The following is a 21012-nucleotide window of genomic DNA, read 5'->3' as shown; positions in this document are numbered from 1 at the left end:
GCATTGGTTATGGACTGCGCCGGACAGTCCCGTCAACAGCAACATCAGCGGGAAACCAAAGCAGAAAAAAAGAAGAAAATTTGAATGCAATTATTATACAAGATGTATTTATGAGTACAAAAGACCTCCAATATTCGACAATGACAGTACATAATAATAATAATAATAAAATACATAATGGGAATGAATGCACATGGATATATAATATGGATATATATAAGTATATAAAGTATATATAAAAAAAAAGATTTTATGAATAAACATGTACATAAATGTTCCCAATCAATATAAATCATATAAATACAAAAAAAAAAGAAAAAAAAAGAAAATGTCTTTGTTCATTGAAAACTATTTAAGTTCTGTACAAAGTTACATTTACAGTATAAAAGACTATTTTATGCTTTAAAATGAAAAATCAAGTGAATCAAGTAAAAAGCATCATGTAACTCACCAGCAATATAGACATCATTATGAGATCAGATTTAATTTCTTCCAACAGTCCAGTAATTAGATAGGATTTGAGGGCGAACCAAACACAAATGAATCTTCCAGGTGATTCGTTCAAACATAATTCTACACAGAACTCAACACTCCAGACCCCAAATCACCAATCCAGAACCATAAAATCCAGGCTCCAGCCAGTCTACGCTAACCAACGAAAACCCCCAGCTAAGAACTTTATGGCCATGCAAGCTTCAAAGAGATGAGCCCAACTAAAGGAAGAACGTTGTCAATGTTTGAAAGTTTGGAAAAGACTGATTGGTTCAGAGATGGCACAGGGGACCGACCAAGATAACGGCAGAGGTTGTTTGATCCCACGATAGATATACAAAACAGATCTTCTTCTTTAGGACCTCTGAACAACCCCAGGGTTGAAATCTCTTAAAACCACAGAGACTGAGACTTTACATATAAAAATACATAAATTCATCCCAAAACAATTCTTGATTGACTTATAATCAAACATCGTTCAACTACATAATTTTATATTGTGTCTACAACATATGTGTCTATTATATGCTGACATATAAGTCATGTAATTATTATAACTATTAGATGTTTAAATTAAAGTGTCTTGTTTCCTATCAGTGCGAAAGTATGTTCACAATTATGAAGATGGCTTGATTTAAATCTGTGTAAAATGTTTATTCTTATAGGAATCATGTCTAAACTGTACTCTCTGCTAGAGCTGGAGAGTAAAGAGATCACAGATAACTCATGATTTACGATGAGAAGTAAAGACAATGCCACCTCTCAAATAAAGACAGTGCCTACTTGGTCAGAACTCATCCAGGAGGCTGGACAAACATTTGAGTTTATAACCTTAGGAACCGAACAGTAGCCTAGTTTTACTACATTGTCATGGAGTAGCCACAGAGTAACCAGACAGAGGAGTAACCATGTAGACGAGCAGACAAAAGAACCCCAAATCAAGATCAGAAGAACATGGGTTAAACAACTTCATTCAAGCCATCTAACTACTCATCTCACTTTTCTTGCTTTTATTTAGTTTTCTTTTCTTTTCCGTCGAGAGTCTCGGTTCTAAGTTGCGTTTTGCTGCAAAGTTTCGGTTAAACTATTCGACTGCAAAGCCTGCTTCCAAATTCAAAGACTTTAATCAATAAAGTCTTGTTTGTATTTTAAAGAGAAGTGTTACTAGTGTTATGTGCTTAAGAATTGAATGTCTTAAACAGCCGATCTAAGTTACCTTGCTAAAAACAGTGTTTTCACTAGTTTGGATATTTATATCCGCTGCAGAGCTGATAGTTACGGCCCGTTCAAATGAACGCTGGACGAGTCATTTGCTCGGCCGTAATAAGTGATTCTTTCGAATTCCCTATAAATTAATTAATAATTCCCTTTGAGCTAAATTGACCTGTTTGACCCTAACAGATGGAAACCTATTTTGATTCCTGAGCTGCATTTACAGTATCTCACGAAAGTGAGTACACCCCTCACATTTCAGCAAACATTTTAGTATATCTTCTCAAGGACATACTATAGAAATGAAACTTGGATATATTTTAGAGTAGTCAATGTGCTGCTTGTATAGCAGTATATATGTACCGTCCTCTGAAAATAACTCTGTATATAATACTAAGTGATAATAATAGCGGTACGTCATGCATGCAAAGCCACATGTCTAATTCATCACGTTCATGTTTTTGTTAGCTTGACAGGACCATACAAATTTGTGTATCTTGTATTAGAGCAGTTAAAATTTGTGCTTTGAGTACAATTCTCTCATTCTGACCACTGGATGTTCAACATGGCAAAAAACTCTCTAAGGATTTGAGAATTAGAATTGTTGCTCTACTCAAAGATGACCTTGGCTATAAGAAGATTGGTAACACCCTGAAACTGAGTTACAGTACAGGCCAGGGTCATACAGAGGTTTTCCAACACGGGTTCCACTGGGAACAGGTCTCGCAAGGGTCGATCAAAGAAGTTGAGTTCCTCGTGCTGTGCCTCAGGTGCAGAAGCTGGCTTCAAAAAACAGATGCATGAGTGCCGCCAGCATTGCTTTAGAGGTTGCAGAAGCGGAAGCTCAGCTTGTCAGTGCTCAGACCATACGCCACACACTGCAACAAGTCGGTTTGCATGGCCGTCATCCCAGAAGAAGCCTCTTCTGAAGCTGGCTCACAAGAAAGCCTGTAAACAGTTTGCTGAAAGCAACCTGTCCAAGAGCATGAACTACTGGAACCATGTCCTGTGGCCAGATGAGACTAAGATAAACTTATTTGGCTCAGATGGTGTCCAGCATGTGTGGCGATGCCCTAGGAGTACCAATAAAATTGTGTATGGCTTACAGTCAAGCATGGTGGTGGTAGCATCATGGTCTGGGTCTGCATGAGTGCTGCTGGTACTGGGGAGCTGAGCTTCATTGAGGGAAACATGGATTCCAACGGATTTCTCCCTTCAGAAACTGGGCCGAACGGCATGATAACGACCCCAAACACACCGCCAAGATGACAACTGCCTTGCTGAGGAAGCTGAAGGTGATGTAGTGGCCAAGTATGTCTCCAGACCTGAACCCTATTGAGGACCTGTGGGGCGTCCTCAAGTGGAAGGTGGATAAGTGCCATGTTTCTAACGTCCAGCAGCTCCATGATGTCATTATGAAGGAGTGGAAGAGGATCCCAGCAACAACCTGTGCAGCTCTGGTGAATTCCAGGAGAATTAAGACAGTGCCAGATAACAATGGTGCTCAAAAAAAATATTGACACTTTGGACACAGTTCTGACATGTTTACTTATAGGGTGTACTCACTTTTGTTGCCAGCTATTTTGACAATAATGGCTGAATGTTGAGTTATTTTCACAGGACAGTAAATATATTCTGCTATACAAGCAGCATATTGACTACTCTAATATATATTCAAGTTTCATTTCTATAGTATTATCCCTTGAGAAGATATACTAAAATGTTTGCTGAAATGTGAGAGGTGTACGGTCCTTTGTGAGATACATATTCACCGTGAGCCGACCCATCAACAAATGACATGATCCAATGACATGTTTCTCCAAACAAATTGCATATGTTACAGGCTCCAGCGGATAGATTCCATGTTTTATAGTTTCCATAATGGAATCAGAGAGCTGCCTCTCATATTCATTCTGCTACACTGGCCTAAGGCTATGGAAGGAATATCCTGCCAAATTTAAATAAATAAATTAAATGATTAAAATTAAAATTAAAACCATATTAACGATTTCATTACAGAAAACAGCACGCAAATGTGAAATCACCAATTGCATTTTATTTTTCAATTTGACAGGGATAATGCTGTGAAAATGAAATCATTTTATTTCATTCTCAATTTTGTCACATATTTTGCGTGCTGTTTTCTGTAATGAAATCGTTAATATGGTTTTAATTTTCATTTTAATCATTTAATTTATTTATTTAAATTTGGCAGGATATTCCTTCCATATAAGGCAATGTGAGTGTGACAATCACAATCATAAACAAAGAAGCATAAAAAAGTAAACAATGTCATCTGTTGCAGGCATTCGCTCAATGTGTTGATAGATTGTGGTAAATGAGAAAGGTCAGTTGTGGGTAAAATTTCTGCTAATCCTCCCACAGTCCCATCAATATTATGATGTTACTATGTTTTTTAAATTATTTATTTGTCCATATGTAGGCTAAAGCCATTATCTTGTATAGTGTAACCATGACAGGCATTTTAAGGGTGCCATCCTTGTAGAAAAATAACAGTCAAAACCAGTGGCGGCTGCGCTAAACAAACAAACTGAATTATTGATGCAGGACTGAATGTAGGCTAATTGTTAAATAACCGTTTAACAGTGATAATAATGTATCATTAGCCTACTGCTTAGTTAAAAATGGAAAATTCTGCATTTAAAGCATGCCATAAGGTAGGGTTGGACAATAGCCAATTGCCAAATAAATGGCAATGTATGGTATAATCTCAGTATTTAATTTTTTTTCCTATTTAAAAAAGAAATACCAAAAAATCTGTATTTAATTAAAAGAATATTATTTCATATCCTGATCAATATTCTCCTACAAACAATGTTCACATTGAAGGCTATGAAAACAAACATAGTGAATGTAACCTTTCAGTCTATCTACCTTGCAGTCTATCCAAAAAAGGGGTCAAATCACATTACATTCTAACATTGCAACATTACAATCTAAAAACAAAATAATGCTTTTTAAAGAAGTAGTTCAATTTACTAAACTTAAGATGAAAATAAATAAAAACAAAGCTGATATCATAAAAATGCACTTTAAAATTCTTTAGCACATTTGTTCACCAACAACAACAAATATTCAACAATAAATATTTTAGGAAAATAATTATAATTTCGTGTTAATGTATATTTTAGTCTGAATTATTGCGTTCCATCTGTTCGAGCCCTCCCGGAACCCATAGATAATGCATTGCAGTGCCTGCAGTAAAAAAAAAAAAAAAAGGAAGATTATCGATTATCGGCCAGAGTGAAATCGCCCAATAAGAGGCGGTACTCCACAGAACGTGAATTGACGCTGATTGGACTGTATATCCAGAGGCAGAACTGACTGCTAGTGTAACTCTGTGGTTGAATGCGAATGTGAATGAAAAAGTCCCTATCACACCAGTGGTGCGTCGCCCAATCGCCCTAATGAAGAAACCAATGAAATATCTAACTGATGAATTCATTCATCATTCATTACTAACCATTTTAACTTTATAGGCCTACTTGGTGTGATTATTAGACCAACACCCACAAAGGAGGAAATCCCACCAACTACATTGTTATAGCAATAAATAGGAGATTAATCATGCACTGGAATGAACCGTCAGCAGTAAATACAGTCAGAGGAAATAAGCCCTGCTTTGCATACTCTGCCTTAGAAAACAAAGTGAGTAAATTTCATGCAGACATAAATGTATAAAATCTCACACTTGATTTTCAAATTCAAATCTATATTATTTATTAATTAACAACTCAAATATGTCAAAAAAAACAAAATGAGTATTTATTTATGAGTGAGTTTTAAATACATTTCAAAAAGAAAACCTTTCCAATCGACCATCTAAACCTAACATCTTCATACAGTAAACAGACATTGAAAGTGATGCTGTCATATATGGACGCTAGACGCAATGGAAAGATTACTGATGATTTTTGAATAATGCAGTGAAACAGCAGGAACCTATGGGAAAGCTTGCCAGAGCCCGCCGAACTGACTTTTTACTTTACAAATTACAGACATTGCAGATTCGCATGGGATTAAGATCACAGACAACCTCCGCAATTATTACAAATGACTAGAGGTCACCAGGTAATATACTTATCCCGTGCGAATAGGGCTAAAGAAACAATGGAGTTACAATGGGCTGAGTGAAGCCCTATTCAGACGGGACTAGTTTAACATGGAGAGGTGGGGTAAAGTGATAATTAGAGCTTCTCTGTGACTTTAGTCCCGTCCGAATGTGCCATCTCAGTAATCATTACGGACAATGTCAGTAAAGATTACGGAGACTTTTACCTTCAGTAAAAAGGTCTGGAAAAATTACCTCAGGTAAAACTAATCCCGTGCGAATAGACCCGCTGTAAACATGTATGTAAATATTTAGTCATTTCGTGTTTAAAAGTAGTTTTCCGCATTTTTTCAAATATGGAGACGCTTGAACAAGCATTCAGTTGCATTCTAGACGCTGGGATAAGTCTGTGGCAAAACCCAAGTGTTTTCCACATACCAGATCAGAAAGAAGATCGACAGCACATGTTAGAGGCACGAAACATCTTTTAAGTCAAGTCAAGTCAAGTCAAGTTTATTTGTATAGCGCTTTTCACAATACAGATTGCATCAAAGCAGCTTCACAGTATTAAATTAAAATAATACAACAAAGTTTGTTTCAAGAGGAATTTATTGATTGATAAAATTAAATTAAATATCCCCAAAATATCCCCAACTGAGCAAGCCAAAGGCAACAGTGGCAAGGAACCGAAAAACTCCATCAAGTGACCTAATGGTGTCCTAAAACTCCATCAGGTGCCTTAATGGAGAAAAAAAAAACCTTGGGAGAACCCAGGCTCAGTCGGGGGCCAGTTCTCCTCTGGCATTGGATAGAGGCCGGATTGTAGTTTGAACTGTAGGATTATATGAATGCCTGGCTGAAGAGATGCGACTTTAATCTAGTTTTAAACTGGGAGAGCGAGTCTGAGCAACGAACAGTATCAGGAAGACTATTCCAGAGTTTTGGAGCCAAATGTGAAAATGCTCTCCCTCCTTTGGTGGTTCTGGATATCCTAGGTATGACCAAAAGCCTTGAATTTAGTGATCTCAAAGAGCGCGATGGATTATAGGGCGATAGAAGATCCGTTAAATAGACTGGAGCTAAGCCGTTTAGGGCTTTATAAGTCAGTAGCAATACCTTGTAATTAATACGGAACTTTATAGGTAACCAATGCAGTGATGATAAAATCGGTGTTATATGATCATATTTTCTTGATCTCGTAAGAACTCTAGCGGCGGCATTTTGGACTAACTGTAGCTTGTTTATTGAGGATGCAGGACAACCAGCTAATAAAGCATTACAGTAATCCAGTCTCGAGGTCATGAATGCATGAACTAACTTTTCTGCATCAGAAACTGATAGCATATTACGTAGCTTAGCAATGTTTCTAAGGTGGAAAAAGGCTGTTTTTGTAACATAAGAAATATGATTTTCAAAAGACAGGTTGCAATCGAGTATAACACCCAGGTCTTTTACTGTAGAGGATAAAGTAACAGGACATCCTATGATGTTAAAGTTGTATTGTGCGAGGTTTTGTGGGCGGTTTTTTGAACCGATAAGTATTACCTCTGTCTTGTCTGGATTTAATAAAAGAAAATTACGCGTCATCCAATCTTTTATATCTTTAACACACTCTGTCAATTTGGAAAATGTAGCGTTTTCATCCGGCCGTGATGAAATATATATTTGAGTGTCATCAGCATAACAATGGAAACTAATTCCATGTTTCCTTATAATATTTCCAAGTGGCATCATATATATTGAAAATAACAGGGGGCCTAATACAGATCCCTGCGGCACTCCATAGTTTACTGGAGTTATGATCGATTTTTCTCCATTTAAATAGACAAAATGGTAGCGGTCAGATAGGTATGATTTGAACCAGCTTAGTGCTTGTCCTTGAACACCAGTATAATTTTGTAGTCGATCTAAGAGTATTGTGTGATCTATAGTATCGAACGCAGCACTAAGATCAAGTAAAACTAGTATTGAGATACAGCCTTGGTCAGAAGCTAAAAGTAAATCATTTGTGATTTTAACGAGCGCAGTTTCAGTGCTATGATGCGGTCTGAATCCAGACTGAAACTTTTCATAGATATCATTTTGTTGCAAGAAAGAGCCCAGTTGAGCGGACACCACTTTTTCTAATATTTTAGACATAAATGGAAGATTTGAAATGGGTCTATAATTTGCTAGATTATTATGATCTAATTGTGGTTTCTTAATGAGAGGTTTTATAACTGCCAGTTTAAATGTTCTTGGAACATGACCTAAAGATAAAGACGAGTTAATAATATTGAGGAGAGGCTCTTCCACTACAGATAACACTTCTTTCAGTAGTTTAGTTGGTATAGGATCTAATAAACATGTTGTTGTTTTAGATGAAGTGATAAGTTTATTTAACTCTTTTTGTTCTATAGTTGTAAAGCACTGTAATTGTTCTTTCGGGGTGATAATTGAAGCTGAATTGTAAGGCGCGATTGAAGATTGAACGTTTATAATTGTGGTTCTGATGCTTTCTATTTTCTCAGTGAAGTAGTTCATGAAATCATTACTACTGAACTGTAACGGGATATTTTGTTCGGGTGACGTCTGTTTATTTGTTAGTCTAGCCACGGTGTTAAATAGAAACCTTGGATTGTTTTGGTTGTTTTCTATTAGTTTGCGGAGGTGCTCAGCCCTGGCAGCTTTTAGGGCCTTTTTATAACGTGACATACTGTCTTTCCACGCGATTCTAAAGACCTCTAAATTAGTTTGTTTCCATTTACGCTCTAAAATACGGGTTTCTCTCTTTAAAACATGCGTAGTATTGTTATACCATGGTGCTTTATTTTTCTCTCTGACCTTTTTTAATTTAATAGGTGCAACCACATCCAATGTTCTAGAGAGAATGGTGCTCATAGTGCTAGTTAGTTCTTCTAGTTCATCTGTTTGTTTGGGTTCAGGCAGCAGCTGAGACAGATTAGATAAGCAATTTGAGAAATTATCTATGGTGGATGGGAGGATTGTTCTGCCTGGTTGATAACGCGACGCCGCATGACATATTACAGCAGTACGTAATATGCAAGTTACCATGTAGTGATCAGTGACTTCATCACTTTGTGGAATGATATCTATATCGGTTGGATCGGTTCCGTGTGATATAATTAAATCGAGTGTATGATTAAGACGATGAGTTGGTCCGGTGACGTTTTGCTTGACCCCAAATGAATTTAATAAATCTGTAAACGCAGCTCCTAACGCATCATTTGGATTATCTACGTGTATGTTAAAATCTCCAACAATTAATGCTTTATCGACATTGACTAATAGGTCTGAGAGAAAATCTGCAAACTCTTTTAGGAAATCAGCGTAAGGCCCTGGCGGTCTATATACGGTAGCCAAGGCTAGAGATAATAGGGATGTTTTTCTAACATCTAAGAGCGTAACATTTAGTACAAGTACTTCAAATGAAATAAACTTATAACCCGTTTTCTGAGTAACATTTAGAATATCTTTATAAATGGTTGCAACACCTCCGCCACGGCCAATCAGACGGGGCTCATGCTTATAACAGTATCCAGGAGGAGTAGACTCATTAATACCGAAATAATCATTTGGTTTAAGCCAGGTTTCAGTAAGGCAAAGTACATCGAAGCTATTATCTGTGACTATTTCATTTACAATAACTGCCTTAGGTGTGAGTGATCTAATGTTTAGAAGACCTAGCTTTAGAAATAGTTTTTGTTTACTAATAGCAACATTTTCTGTTTTAATAACAATTAGATTTTTCCTAGATCCTGCATTAGATTTATTATTTGATCTCACTAAACGAGGAATAGACACGGTTTCTATGCAATGTTCTACACTAGTATTTATATCAGTTGAATTGGTGCAGCAGAGACTATGATTTGGACTTTTGGTTACTAGTCAAAGGGTATTTAACATTTTGGAGATGTTATCTGACAGAAGATCCGCTCCGAATCTGCTTGGGTGTAAGCCATCAGCACGGAAAAGCCTAGGACGCTCCCAAAACAGATTCCAATTATTTACAAAGAGCAGTTTCTGCTCATTGCACCATGACATTAACCATTCATTTAGCGCAAATAATCTGCTGAATTTTTCATGCCCTAGTCGGTACGTGGGAAGCGGTCCTGACACAATGATCGTTGTTTCAGGCGATGTGCTGCGTACCGTATCGATTAGATTCCTGAAGTCTTTCTTCAGAATCTCCGTCTGGCGCAGCCTGATGTCGTTCACTCCCGCGTGCAGGACCACAGTTCCGACGCGCTCGTCACCGTTCAGGATCTCGGGAACGCGAGCAGCGATTTCAGAAACACGAGCACCAGGGAAGCAGTGACTTTGCACCTTACTTGTACCTAACGTAGCGTGTACGTGCCGAACGATGGAATCGCCGATGATCACAGCATCGCGTTCTGTTTCGCGTAGAGGGGAGAAGCGGTTTTGTGTCGATAACTCGAAAACCGGGAGGGTCGGAGAAAGTCTTGGTCTAAACCTGACTCGCGTCTTCCGCTGCGGAACCACCCAGGCTTCGTGGTGGCGTGTTGGAGCCGGAGTGAACGAGACCATGGCTGATTGCGACCGATGCTGAGGAACGCACGGAGTAGACGCGGTCGGAGTCAGCGGGTTAGTAACGTTAAACACTGATTTGTGTGCGTCGGCGCGTGATGTTTCAAGAGCCAAACACCGGTCTCTCAGCTCGGCCTGTCTCAATAAAAGGTTGTGGATCTGTTTCTCAACAGCTTCCAGCTCAGACTGCAGTGCGTGAAGCTCAAATGTGTCCTCACCTGCACCAAGACTACTTACATCTGATATATTCGCCATTTTAACAGATGGACAGTGAGTTAGCAACGAAGCTACCAGTGATGCTATCAATATTAATACTAATTTATATTATAAGTTTGTTTGTAAATGAGTGTGGAGAAGACGCGTTCAGCCGTGATCCACGGACGTAACCTTTAAGAGTATGCAGCGTTGGATCACTAATAGGCTTGAGACGCGTCTGCTCAACAGTCCGCGTTGTAACTATGAGGTTTTTTAGTGGTAGGGGTGTAGAGTAGACGCACGATAGGCGAAAAAAAAGTGTTTGTTTATAAGTGAGTGTGGAGAAGACTCGTTCAGCCGTGATCCACGGACGTAACCTTTAAGAGTATGCAGTGTTGGATCACTAATAGGCTTGAGACGCGTCTGCTCAACAGTCCGCGTTGTAACAATGAGGTTTGAGCAGTAGTGCTTCTCAGTGAGGAAGAGTAGAAAATGTTCGTTGTAAGCGGGTTTAAAGAGAAAAATCAAGAATTATAAATCAAATCGATAGAGCTCCAAAAACAACAACGCATTCAGACGCAACGCATGATAATGACAGGACAAGACATTATTCACCGTGTTTGTTGAGTGTTTCTTATTCACCTGAGCTTTTATGAACTCAAAGGCGCGAGAGAAAATAAATAAATAAAAATAGCTGAGCGCAAGGGTGGCGCGTTAACAGGCTAGCGAATTACTAGCGTGTTATGCGTCAGGGTTGGGTAAGCTGTATTTAGTAGTAATATAAACAACTAGAAATTGTAGTAAATGATGGTTCAAAACAAGGAAATACGAGGCTAAGACGGAGCTTACAGCTCCGAAGCAAACACACTCACAGCAGGCAGCGAGGAAAAATCAAGAATTATAAATCAAATCGATAGAGCTCCAAAAACAACAACGCATTCAGACGCGACGCATGATAATAACAGGACAAGACATTACTCACCGTGTTTGTTGAGTGATTCTTACTCACCTGAGCTTTTATGAACTCAAAGGCGCGAGCGCGCGAGAGACAAATAAATAAATAAAAATAGCTGAGCGCACGGGTGGCGCGTTAGCAGGCTAGCGAATTACTACCGTGTTGTGCTAGTAGCAACGGAAGCCAGCGATGTTGGGCAAGCCGTATTTAGTAGTAGTATAAACAACTAGAAATTGTAGTAAATTCTGGTTCAAAACAAGGAAATACGAGACTAAGACGGAGCTTACAGCACCGAAGCAAAAACACTCACGGCAGACAGGAGCAATCGAGCAATGGAACAGTGTTGATGGGTGACCAGACAGTTGATGACAGTTTAACCATTTTAGCGCTAGGTAAGAGCCTATTACCAACACAATCCAATCTGAAGTTAATTAATACATCGTTCGACTGGACATAACTGTTTTATAAATAAAATAGGTTATGTGTTTGCGCATGTGATATCAGGAAGCAACGTAATACACACATGACGACAGGAGGGTGACGGCGATGTGCAAATCGAGTTACTCCTCCCACTTCTGCTAGTTTTACTGAGATATCTTATCCCGTGCGAATTGGCCATTAATATTACAGACGTCCTGTGGTAAAATGACATTACTCCATAAAGTTAATCCCGTCCGAATAGGGCTTGACCTCATGCCGGTTTACATCCTGCATGTCTTACTCTCCCTGCAGCAAGGGGATTCCCCATGGAAAGGATTCCCCAGTGCTGCTCTGTAATTATCAGGTGAGACTCATAGAGCATATTTCTCCCTAAAAGAGGATCTTTTCGCCGGCGTTTCTTCTTAAAACGCCCACGCCTCTGAGAGCATCGCTTGCTGGGGCTATGCCTATCAAGCCGCGTTCATCAAAGACAGGCGCTCTCACTGCGAGAGCACGAGCTCAGCATCGACCCAGGCGCCGAAAGCGAAGCCGGAAGTCAAGCCACGCCTGACCAAATGCTACCCATTTCATCTCAATGCTGTAACAGGTGCTGTTCTCACGCCTCAGTGTGAGACGCAGCCTGTAATACTTCAACCATTTGGCACTCGACTCGGGGCATGGCAGGCTACCCCCGGAGCATGCAGGCGCGGAACAACGTGGCTCACGTCCTCCGCACCGATGTGATGAATTTGCTGGTGAAAGGGGCTGTAGAAACAGTTCCTCCGGCCCACAGTAAGTTAAGTTCCAAAGAAGGATGGCGGCCTCAGGCCCATCCTCAACCTCAGACATCTGAACTGATCCCATTCAAGATATTAACATTGAAACAAATCCTCTTGCAAGTGCGCCCAGGGAATTGTTTTTTCTCAGTGGATCTGAAAGACGCCTACTTTCATATCAAGATAGCCCCCCTGTGGCAAGCAGGACAAGGCCGAGAGCTGTGAGAGAATGACGCGAGGCCGGTAGCGTGACTGATAATGTCGGTGCGGTGATAATGTCACCTGCGTGCCGCACCACACAATCTCTCATGGAGGAACTTCGGAAGCATAAAAGGAGGAGCGACGACAGTGAAGGACGAGAGAGGACAAGGCCTGGACTTTTATGTTAAGTTTTGTTTATATGTGTGTGGCAGTCGTCCGTGAGGGGCTGCCGCCTTTACTTTCGTTTTGTTGTTTGTTTATTTTACATGATTAAAGTTTGTTAAATGTTTGCGGTTCAATATTGCCAAGAGCTCACTGTCTTCCAGCCAGCGAACCTCGTTCATGGGTGCAGTTCTCGATTCAGCCCAAATGTGGGCCACCCTCATGCCCGAATGAGCCTTAATGATTCAACTGCTCGCGGCATCCTTCAAGGTTGGGTTCTCAACCCCACCTCAAGAAGTTTCAGAGGATGCTGGGCTGACAGGACTTCAGCTGGGCCTGCTTCACACGCCGGGTACCAGCCCGGTACCGGGGTATTACACAAGGTTGCCCCATTTCATGTACTTTTTATTTTGGCGGCTGAAATGCTTGTTCTCACAAACTGAGGGATTTGAAATGTTGTAAAAGCGACGCAGAGATGGTGTTTTATTACTCAACAGGTGAGTATGGTATTTTATTGAACAGATAAATTCCAATATGTAGCTCTCTAACAAAGTTCATTGTAAAGCATTATTTATTCATATTAATCCGCAGTCACGCACAGCCGAAGCACAACCAAAACAATGTTCTTCCACAAAATGCATGAAGTTTTTACATTGTACATTGTAAAAACTATATTTCAAAAGAATCCTGCATGCAATTACAGCTGTAATTAATTTCTGTAACTATGACTATAATTACACTAGCTACGTTTACATGGACACCTTATGTTTCAATCGGAATGAAATCAATCCGATTGATGAATCCGAACACGGTGTTTACATGAACGATAAATAAAGTAATCGGGCTGATGTGGGGTTATAATGTATGGGTTATAATCGGCTTATACTGTATGTCACAAGCTTAAAATCGGAAAAAGATTTTTTGACATGCGCACACTGCACAAATATAGAGTTTCCCGCTGTTCGCACATAATTCTGTTACATTGGTTCTGTATTGGTTTAAAACAGCAGACTTAATATGTATCCGTCTCTGGTGATGATTTGGAGAATGAGCATATGAACCATTTTGCCGTGCTGCTTATCATCACGCAGTAAAAATGCCCAAACCAGTCGTCTGTGGATGAGAATCCGAAACAAGGACTGGTGGGACGTTGTCCTGCTCCACTTCACAGTGAAAGGAGAAGTTTATAATGACGGGACACTCATTTGTATGACACTTTATTCAACAGGAAGAACAGCTCGTTCCGCGCGTCATACGTCATTACGCTATTTCAACGTCATTGCATATGCGCAGTCGATTCAGTTTCAGTTTTCAATCCGATCAAGTGTTTACATGTTCTCTCGATCGGATTACAAAACAAACCACCCCTTTCAATCGGATCGAAATTCCAATCGGATCGAGCTCAGTCGGATCGACTAAGGTGTTTACATGAAGGATTTTCAGTCCGATTGAGCCGTCAATCCGATTATAAGGGTCCATGTAACCATACCACCAAACCTGTCCTTAACCTTACCCGTATCCCAATAGCAGCACAAGTGTTTTGCAATACAACATGAACACAATAAATACATTGTATCAAATAATTATTTATTTTTTCAGTTAAGTAAAGTACAGTTAAAGGCACCTAATATAAAGTGTGACCAAACAGACAAGTGTAGTCATGTGTGCTCAGTTCTGAACACATTGACATATTTCACACTTTTAAGAGCCATAAAAATAAATATAACAAAATGTCTTAATATAATGGAATATATAATATGCATAAAAATATCCTTTAAATATGTTTGTTTGTTTTTAATTAATGTATTTACGCATATACACTTGATCATGTTTAGAAATAAAAGTCTTCTTTTAACTAAGCCATAATAAGAGGCTATTAGAGGGGGGGATTTTCTTTATGTAGCCTACAGCATTTCTCCATCATCTCTATCACCTTTAAGGGAATCCCAACAATGAACCAACTCTCTCCATGTTGGGAATCATGTTTGTCATGGTGAGAGCTGATAGCCATATCATCGCTCTAGTTTCTGATGTTTTGCATATGCTAAAAACAAACAGCTGGTAGGGTTTTTTTTTTTTTTTTTTTTTTTGACTGAGATGTTACAGTAGGGCACACTAAGCAACATTATTGTTTATTATTATTCAAATTCATTATGTTCATATTCCCTTAATCTTAGTTTTAAAATATTAAGCAAAGAAGCCTCATACCTGATACTACATAATAATACAGGCCTATTTGATATCATTTCACTTCATAACTTTCAGGGATGATAGTGATGGTAATACTTCCAGTAAAGGCAAAAACAACTGAAAAAGGTTTATTTTGATGCAATTGTTTATATATAACACTCAAAATAGACAGATCGGGGGTAAAAAGCATCAATGTTTCATTATTCATGCACTTGCCATTGTTGTTTTTGGTGTGTTGAACGTTATTCTAACATTAGATTAACGTTCTTCTAACGTTATTGTAACATTCCTCGAATGTTCCCCTAACCTCTTCCGATGTCATTAACCCGCTGTAGGCATATAATCATTCAGCACACCTTCAACCCATGTATATAGGCCTAAAAGCGGTATGGATGGTCGATCTACGGACGCCTTGTAGTCAGTATTATAAAAACCATATCTTGTTTTAATTATTGTTTAATAAATAAAAATAAACCAAACATATCAACCATTATAGTGAAGAACAGTGATTCAACGTGTTTCCGGTGAATTAGGCAATCAGGTATACTGACTTTAACGAGGGGGGTAATAATTTGGCACAACACCGGTACGGATCGAGTGACCATGCTTTTCCAGTTTGGGAAAAAATGATTGTTTTCCCCCACGCCACGTCACGCCACGCCACGCCCCCAGCTGACACCGACCTTTATCAGAGGAGAGGACATCAAACATCATAGGGAAGAGCAACGTTAGTTTTTAAATTTGTCTGAACGCCTAAAATCAGTATTAAACAAATCTTGTTTTTATTATCTGTTTAATTAATACAAAATAATCCGAGCAGGCGAGCACATAACCATGGAAGATTAAATAAATGTAAAGATATTAAATTTGTCCATTAATATGCGCCTATGTATAGGCTACTAGCCAACATTTCACGGGGTTTTACATTTCTTCAGCACCTATACATGACTTCAACATAATAAATGGTTGAATGAACAAAATTAAAACAATTATTTGACTTAAAGTAGGATATTAGTAGCCTACAATTATTTCTTACCACGAATTGTAGTTTGTCGGGAGATGCTTCTTTTGGTCCGTAAACAAAAACTTCTCGATTATTTATATCGTTTTTACCACTTATACACAGCCATGTCGAAGTGATCTGATCTGACGTGTGCGCAGACTGGTGCATAGATATATACACACTAGATGTCGCCTTGTCTACGGCAGTTCATTGGAACGAATGTCTTTAAGGCGACATCTAGTGTATATATCTATGCACCAGTCTGCGTACACGTCAGATCAGATCACTTCGACAGGGCTGTGTATAAGTGGTAAAAACGATATAAATACTGTTCGTTTTCTCACACAAACCGCTCGTTTCGTGTCTTAGGCCATCAATGTGTACTTACGATGGGGAATTGTTTAAATTGGACGACGGGGAATTGTTTTAATTTGGACTCTGTGCATGCTTTTTGAGACAGTGACCATCGACCTGCATTATATGACTGACAGACAAGAACGGTTTGACCTAAAAATATCAAAATTGAAACTACTGCGGAAAAAAAGACACCTACATCTTGGATGCCCTTGAGGTAAGCTAAAACATACCAAAAATGAATTTCAAAGTGAACTATCCCTTTAATCCACCTGTGTCTAGTTAGTTCCCTCGTGTACCCTGTGTATTCTCCCCGTTCAGTTCAGTCTCTTGTCGGTTATTGTTTGTGTACATGCTGTTGCGTCCTGTTCACCTGCCTGTGTACATTAAAGCTTCGTTATATTTTGAAATAAAGCTTCGTCTGTCTGCTTCATCAGCCAAAACGTGTCACTATGCACGTTTTAACTGGAAGGTTATTGATTATTAGCATGATTATTAAATAATAACCTAAAAATAGCCAGTAGGGAACGTTCTATTTAAGTTATTTTTAGGTTGTTTTAAAATAGTCTATAACTTCCCTGTTGCAAAATAATAACCTAAACATAACCATTAGGGAACGTTCTGTAGCCATAAGTTATTTTTAGGTTGTTTAAAAATAGCCTATCCTGTTGCAAAATGATAACCTAAAAATAACCATTAGGGAACATTCTGTAGCCATACGTTATTTTTAGGTTGTTTAAAAATAGCCTATCCTGTTGCAAAGTGATAACCTAAAAATAACCATTAGGGAACGTTCTGTAGGCTACAAGTTATTTTAGGTTATTTAAAAATAGCCTCCCTGCAACGTTTTAGGAACGTTATTTTATTGCAAAATAAATAAATACAAATAAAACCTAAAAAGAACGTTATTAGTTGGTTTTAAAAAAAATTGCCAAACGGGAACCAAATTGCTTTCACACTTGGGTCGATTGCCTGTTCCGAACCCGAGTTCGATTGCTCCCCCCTCCCCCTGCCCCCGATGGACTGTGTTCACATTATATTATTTGGATCCGAACCGCGGTACGCTTACGTCATCAAGCTGCAGCTGGCGCGTACTCGTGTTGCTTGGTAACCGCTATGAAAAGGCGTCAAAATGGATAGAATTGCTCGCTTCACATTTGTTTTTCTTTTTTTTTTAACCTTTGGTTTTGTTTTCAAAGAAAAGATACAGAAACACACTTGCGTCTGTCTGCCGCAAAAGTATTAAAACCGTTCCAAAGACAGCGGGATGTCCGCCCGCCCGCCGAAGACAATTTTTGTGGAGGCAAGCAGAAATCATCTCTCTGCTTGCAGTGCGTCAATCCGTCAATAAGTGCGTCAATAAGTGTATATAGACCCTTTTACAGTTGTTAAACACACACGCATGCAGGCACGCACCAGATTATACGTCATCAATAGCGGTTCACTTCCGCGATTTGGTACGATTGCGTTCATATCAGCAGCGAACCGTACCCGAGTTCACATGAACTGTACCCCAGACCACCTTTTTAAGCGGACTCGAGTACGGTTCGCGGGTGCACACCCGAGTTCGGAAAACAGCGTTCACATCATCCAAAGGAACCGAACTCTGACGTCATTCGAACCCGGGTGCGCACCAAAAGTGCTAGTGTGAAAGCGCCCTTAGAAGCCTATGGAGGAGTAATCCAGCACTCAGATTTAATCAAAAATATCTTAATTTGTGTTCCGAAGATGAACGAAGGTCTTACGGGGTTGGATCAACATGAGGGTGAGTAATTACTGACAGAATTTTCATTTTTGGGCGAACTAACCCTTTAAGGCAATTCTAGCGTTGTATGCATGTGTTATGTGAACTTAAAGGGATACTCCACTTTAAAATGAAAATTCGGTCATCATATACTCACCCTCATGTTGTTTCAAACCTGTATGAATTTCTTTCTTCTGCTGAACAGAAAGGAAGATATTTAGAAGAATGTCAGTAACCAGACAGTTTCTGGTCTCTTTGACTTCCATAGTAGGAAAAAAATATACTATGGAAGTCAATGAGACCAGAAACTGACTCTGGTTACTGATATTCTTCTAAATATCTTTCTTTCTGTTCAGCAGAAGAAAGAAATTCATAAAGGATTGAAACAACATGAGGGTGAGTATATGATGACCGAATTTTCATTTTAAAGTGGAGTATCCCTTTAAAGGGATAGTTCACCCTAAGATGAAAATAAAGTTATCATTTACTCACCCTGGTGTTGTTCTAATGCCGTATGCCCTTTTTTCTTTTATGGACCACAAAAGGAATAAAAAATTAAAAATGTCCCGCTCGTGCTCATCCATATGATGGCAGTGAATAGCAGCCAGCATCAAGCTTTTTTAAAAAAGAGGCTATATGGATGAGCAAGGAAATTTTTTATTTTCCTTTTGTGGTCCAAAAAAGAAAGAAGGTTTTTCGGGTGAACTATCCCTTTGAAGCCTGTCAGTCAAAATTAGAGTGCAACCCTCAGGCTGGATAACACAACCTCTGCCAGAAGTGTTCTGCGTGTGTTCAGTGATTACAGTAATGTTTATCGTAAACTGTTGCTAAGGTCCAGAATCTGCCCTACACCTAAATGATTTACGGTCAGGAGCCACAATGGTCACAATAAGTCATTTCAGATTATTACAGATATGCACATGCTTTTTTCCATGGTTCAAAGAAAAGGTGGGTTTACTTGATGACATAAACACTTATATGCTGAATGTGACCTTTCCATAGAATAAACAAATCCTAAACAAAACAAGCAAACACAATGCAGTTCTAGAAGTGGCATTCACACTGCAGCTGCATTTTTATTGGACTATAATTCTCTGGAGAAGACGTGTAGGTTGAAGTGTGGGCTACAATGGCTGAAATTTTCACTTCAGTTGAAGATCATAAAAACATTTGATGATCAATGAAACTGATAAAGAAAAAAAGTGAAATTGCAAATAGAAACAATTATCAAAACAAAAGATTTTAAATTATACAATTCTTCTTTGTAATATAGCCTATGTTATCATTACTGTTAGATATATACCTATTTTTATATATACACCATTGAAATGTTTAGGGTCATAAGATTTATTTATTTTTTTACAAGAAATGACCTTTTATTCAATAAGGATACATTAAATTGATCAAAGGTGACAGTATAGACAATTAAAATGTTACAAAAGATTTATTTCCCTTTCAAGGGAACTTGCGCTGCATCGATTGACTCTGTAGGAACGCTCTGCGTGATTACGTCGTGAAGCACGTGTGAAATCAGTCCAAAAGGGTGAGGAGACGTTAGAGGCACCGGTGCTACAATTATCTAGCTCTGAGGAGTTAGATGTTGTAAGCATGAAGGCGGGGGATGTTGAGGACTCGCCATCACTCTCCTGGATTCACTTAATTTTCATTTAATTGTATTTATATAGCACAAATAAACACAACAGAAGTTGACCACTGTGCTTTACAAGGTAAAAGTCCAGGAAACATGAAAGAAGGAGCAAAATAAACCATTAACACATAATGTAAATAAAACCATAATTGAGATTTAGTGAAATGCTCGGTCAAAAAGATAAAACTTTAGCTTAAATTTAAACTCATGTAAAGAGGACATGGAACTCAAGGATAAGGGGAGGCTATTCCATAGCCTAGGACCGACAACTGTGAAAGCACGATCCCCTCTCGACTTAAATCGTGAATGTGGCTGGGACAGATTATAACTGCTTGTGGACCGTAGACACCTTCCGGGCACGTTCAAAGTTCAGATAGGTATAGAGGGTGCAAGACCATTTAAGGATTTGAAAACAATCAACATTATTTTTAAATCAATTTATGACGCACCAGCAACCAATTAAGAGACATTAAAATAGGAATAATATGTTCATGTTTGCGAACCCCAGTTAGAAATCTGGCTGCAGCGTTTTTAACCATTTGATGCCTGGTAATGGAAAACTGGGATATTCCTGCATATAAAGAATTACAGTAATCCAATCCTGGATACGAGGAGCTGGTGGAGGTTGTGACTCGCTGTGTTGCCAGGTTAAACATTGATTGGTCTTCGTGTTCACTCGTCACCTGCACAGATATCCACTTCAGTCAACGCCAGCTAAGTCACCATCATCAGTCTTCAAGTCACCATCCTCTCACCATTGTCCTGTTCCCGTTGTTCCACCACCACTCTGCTTTTAAGAAACACTGTGTTCACTTAAACCTGTCTGTCTCTTTCTGTGTTTGTGACAGGTATTGCTATGCCAATGTTTTAGGATTCATCACTGTGGAGTATAGTTCAAGAGTTTTCATAAATGACAATTTGTTTTTGTTATTTCATCTGTTAACTTTCACTTGTTCCTACTCACTCATTACATGGCATTAGTGGTTTTAAGGAATATGAGTTGGTATACATATTCAAGGGTGTGCAAAGATGGATGGTGT

At 38.9% G+C, this 21012-nt stretch overlaps 1 long non-coding RNA gene across 1 annotated transcript in view; it reads left to right on the top strand.

Moving 5' to 3' along the window:
• The first annotated feature begins 6267 nt into the window (after positions 1-6267).
• LOC309480125 overlaps positions 6268-21012 on the top strand; it is a 104862-nt gene continuing 90117 nt past the window's right edge. The window contains exon 1 of the long non-coding RNA XR_014199546.1: positions 6268-6930. This is a non-coding gene — a long non-coding RNA (uncharacterized lncRNA). The remainder of the gene's footprint in view (positions 6931-21012) is intronic.

This window comes from Leuciscus leuciscus (assembly GCF_965113295.1).
Source record: "Leuciscus leuciscus genome assembly, chromosome: 18".
Classification (NCBI taxonomy): Eukaryota; Metazoa; Chordata; class Actinopteri; order Cypriniformes; family Leuciscidae; genus Leuciscus; species Leuciscus leuciscus.
The sequence above is the reverse complement of the archived record's forward strand: the minus strand, read 5'-3'. Positions and strand labels throughout refer to the sequence as shown.